We start from the raw sequence: 4,797 nt of genomic DNA on the forward strand, positions 1-4,797 counted from the left end.
ACCAGAATCGAGAAGACATAGGCTGCAAAAGCTGCACTGCAGCCTTATTCACAATAGCCAAGACAGTGAAGCAACCAAAATGTTCTTCAACAGGTGAATGGATAAAGAAGAAGTGGTTCATGTACCCAATGGAATATTAGCCATGGAAAACAATGAAACACTGCTCTTTGAGTCACCACAGGTGAACCTGGGGATAATCACCAAACATGATGTAAGTCGGAAAGCAAAAGACCTATATCCTATGATATCACTTACAGGGGTTAGCTAATAACTGACACAAATGAACATATTTCCACAGAGAAAGACGCTCACAGAATTAGAAAACAAACTATGCTCATGTAAAAGGAAAGGTGGGGGGAATGGATAAATTAAGATTAGTGTTACTATACGTATACAAATACATATTATATACATTTATCAAAAAGACCGACCATATAGCAAGGGAGGTCTGCAGAACACTCTGTAATATTTTACATGGGAAGAGGATCTGTACAAGAATAGACATATATAATGTACAAATGAACCAGATTCTGTACACCTAGGACAAACAATATTCTAATCTTTACCCAGATTAAAAAAAGTAAAAAAAAAACCAAGAAGTAATGAGACATAAACTTATGGGGGTTTCTCCTGGCACATTCCATTCTAATTTAAAACCTAGGAACACGACTTCCTGGAAGGCTCTGCTGCCTTAGTACCCAGATTTGGGAACGGAGAAATGATGCCTCCTTGTGGCCATTTCCCACAACAGCAGCTTTAAACACATTGCTAAAGGTCACTAAATATTCACCAAACTTGCATTTATTTAAATGACACCTGCCCTCCAAAAATTCCTGGGGTCGAAAATCGACCAAAATTTCAAAAGAGGGCAACCTTTCAAGATGACAATTTCAAGAGGTATATTGTACTCACATTTTTTTTAACAGAAAACAAAAAGGCGAGGAAAAATGATGAATTTTAGGAATTTTTAAAGACATGCAAACCCAAATTACAAAAACCGATCAGCTCACAGCCGTCAGAATGGCCATTAGCAAAAATGCTGCAAACAACAAATGCTGAAATGATTGTGGAGAGATGCTTACCCTCTCTTCTATGGGGGACGTGGTAAGAGCCACTAATGAAAACACAATGGAGGTGCTTTGAACATTGAGCTACAAGTCAATCATTCACACCCAGTGCTGGGCGTAACCCCTGAGAAATGAGAATCAAAAAGTCACAGGCTGGCAATCCTGCACTCCAGCAATATTTACCATAGCCAACACTTGGAAGCAACGAAAATACCCATCAATACAGGAATGCACCAAGAAGAAGTGGTCTATGTACACAATGGAATATTACTCCAATAAAAAATATTAATTAAATTTAAAAAACAAACAAAAGTAAGGAGACATCTGCTGTTGTGGGTTTATCCGGGCACATTCCACTCTAATTTATAACCGAGGAACACCACTGGCCGGGAGGGCTGTTTCCCTAGTTACCAGAGTGGGGAACGTAGAAAGGCTGCCGTCCTCTGGCCGTTACCTGCAAAAGCAGCTTTAAAACCTGTGCTAATGCTCACTTCATATGAACAAGTACGGCAGGGCTGTAAATGAAACCTGCCCTCAAAATGTTTAGAGGGAGGTAAATGGCCAAAGCATTTCAAAATGTGACACATACTTTAAGAAAACACTTTGAAGAACTAAGCTGTAATCACAGATTGAAAAATCAAAGCACGTGCCTTAAAGCTCAATTTCAACGGATTATGAGACACATGCAAATTCAACCACGAAGCAGTATTATCTCAAACCAGTCAGAATAACCATCAGCAAGAAAACTATAAACAATAAATGCTGAAGGTGTTGTGGAGAAATGCATACGCTCAACTTTAAGAGGGACATAACTTGGAAAGAGCCACTAATGAGAACTGAATGGAAGTGCCTTTAAAAGGGAAATATTGAGCTACCATATGATCCAGCAGGCCCCTTCCTGGACCTATAACCTCTGAAGACAGAACTGGAAAGACACAGGCAGGCAAAACTGCACTGCACAGTATTACAATAGCCAAGATATGGAAGTAACCAAAAAGTCCACCAACAGATGGGGGGACAAAGAAGAACTGCTACATGTAGAGATGGAATATTAGCTAGCGAAAAAATGAAACAATGCCATTTGCAGCACCATAGATGAGTCTAGAAGTAATCACGCAACTTGTAGTAAGTGAGAAAGCGAAAGACACATATCCTATCCTATCGCTTGTAGGTGTTACCAAAAAATTGATACCAATGAAGATATTTCCACAGAGAAAGGCAATCACAGATTCATTAAGCAAACTTATGGTTCACCAAATGGAAAGGTGTGAGGATTGGATACATTACGATATTGGGGTTAACAGAGATATACAAACACATGTGAAACACAGAATCACCAAAGACCTATAGAATACCAAGAGAAGACTACTCAACATTGTGTCATAACCTACATGGGAAAAGGATACGAAGAAGAATAGATATATGTATATGTGTGAAAGAACCACATCTTGCACACCTAGAGCAAACAAAATATTGTAATCAAATCTGCTGTGATAACAAATAAAAATTTACTTAAAAATACGAACAAGAAGTAATGAGAAGGGGGTGCTCGGGCTCCGGCCCGCAGTTCAAGCGGCGAGAGCGCTCAGAGACGCGACGCGGGGCAGAGGGGAGTGAGCGGGCGCCTCAGTGTCCTTCCCCATCCCACCCCTCGCCTCGCCACCTTCTCCCCCCTCAGCCGGACCGGAATTATGTGATCCCGGAAGTTCCGGCGCCACTGCTGTGTGGGATAAACAGTAATGGCGGAGGCTGCAGCTCCGGGAACAACAGCCACAACATCAGGAGCAGGAGCGGCAGGGGCGGCGGTGGCAGCGGCCTCCCCCACCCCTATCCCCACAGTCACCTCCCCATCCCTGGGGGCATGGGATTTGGCAGCGACGGCAGCGGCGGCGGCTGGACCAAACAGGTCACCTGCAGGTATTTCATGCATGGGGTTTGTAAGGAAGGAGATAACTGTCGATACTCACGTGACCTCTCTGACAGTCCATATGGTGTAGTGTACAAGTATGTTCAGCGAGGGTACTGTATTTACGGAGACCGCTGCAAATATGAACACAGCAAGCCATTGCAACTGCTACAGCTCTAACTGCAAAGTCACCCCTTGCTGCTTCCTCAAGTCTCTCATCAGTAGTTGGACAGATGGGTGAAATGCATATGGGCGAAGCTGAGTCAAGAAATTCAAACTTTTCAACTGTAGGAGCGGGTTCAGAAGACTGGGTGAACGCCATTGAGTTTGTTCCTGGGCAGCCCTACTGTGGCCGTACTGCCCCTTCCTCCACTGAAGCACCCCTGCAGGGCTCAGTGACCAAGGAAGAATCAGAGAAGGAGCAAATTGCAGTGGAAACAAAGAAGCAGATCTGCCCCTATGCTGCAGTGGGAGAGTGCCGATATGGGGAGAACTGTGTGTATCTCCATGGAGACACGTGTGATATGTGTGGGCTGTAGGTCTTCCATCCAGTGGATGCTGCCCAAAGATCACAACATATAAAATCTTGCATCGAGGCCCATGAGAAGGACATGGAGCTCTCGTTTGCTGTGCAGCACAGCAAGGACATGGTGTGTGGGATCTGCACGGAGGTGGTCTATGAGAAAGCCAACCCCCGCGAGCGCCGCTTCGGAATCCTCTCCAACTGCAACCACACCTACTGTCTCAAGTGTATTCGCAAGTGGAGGAGTGCTAAGCAATCTGAGAGCAAGATCATAAAGTACTGCCCAGAATGCCGGATCACATCTAACATTGTCATTCCAAGTGAGTACTGGGTGGAGGAGAAAGAAGAGAAGCAGAAACTCATTCAGAAATACAAGGAGGCAATGAGCAACAAGGCGTGCAGGTATTTTGACGAAGGACGTAGGAGCTGCCCATTTGGAGGGAACTGCGTTTACAAGCATGCGTACCCTGATGCCGTAGAGAGGAGCCACAGAGACAGACAGTGGGAACATCAAGCACATACCGGGCCCAACGAAGGAACCACTTCTGGGAGCTCATTGAGGAAAGAGAGAACGGCAACCCCTTTGACAACGACGAAGAAGAGGTTGTCACCTTTGAGCTGGGCGAGATGTTGCTTGTGCTTTTGGCTGCAGGTGGGGACGACGACCTGACAGACTCTGAAGACGAGTGGGACTTGTTTCACGATGAGCTGGAAGATTTTTATGACTTGGATCTATAGCAGCTTTGCTGGGCGTGTGAACTGGTCTGCTGAGCCTCAGACGGCAGCCCTCCCCGCTGGTGGCAGCAGTGCCCGTGGTTCTCTTCTAGGCAGGCCTCTCAACTCCAGGTGCTGTCGTAATAATTTTTACCCAGGGCCTGTCTTCTCAATCCCTCACCTTTCCCCAAGGAGTATGTTGTTTTCTCTGTTTAAAAAAGTTACAAAAATGAATCTTAAAGTTAGTTTTCTTGTAACATGAATTTAAGGGTCAGACAGAGTGTAGGTTTGCTGCGTCATCTGTTTTCAGCCAGATTCACACAGTTCAAGGGGAGCATTTCTGGATTTCCAGTACTCATTTTTGAGGACCCCAGGTTCAAAAGTAACAGCATTGGCCCCGCTTTTGGGTCCAAGAATTGGGGTGTTAGGTGAAGGATCTGAACTGTGGCATGTAGCCTTCTGCTATAGACTTAGGCGGATGCTTGAGGTTTCTGGTGAATTCTGCACATCTGTGTTTTTATATCTGTTCCCTGCCCTGGAATCCCCACCCTGTGCACTCGTTCTGTGGTTTTCATCTCTTGTTTAAT

General features: G+C 45.0%; 1 pseudogene; it reads left to right on the plus strand.

Annotated features, from left to right (window-relative positions):
* Positions 1-2,806: 2,806 nt before the first annotated feature.
* Positions 2,807-4,234, plus strand: LOC130706849 (E3 ubiquitin-protein ligase makorin-1-like; annotated as a pseudogene).
* Positions 4,235-4,797: the final 563 nt, after the last annotated feature.

The sequence above is a fragment of the Balaenoptera acutorostrata genome, unplaced genomic scaffold (genome assembly GCF_949987535.1).
Source record: "Balaenoptera acutorostrata unplaced genomic scaffold, mBalAcu1.1 scaffold_408, whole genome shotgun sequence".
In the NCBI taxonomy this organism is placed as follows: Eukaryota; Metazoa; Chordata; class Mammalia; order Artiodactyla; family Balaenopteridae; genus Balaenoptera; species Balaenoptera acutorostrata.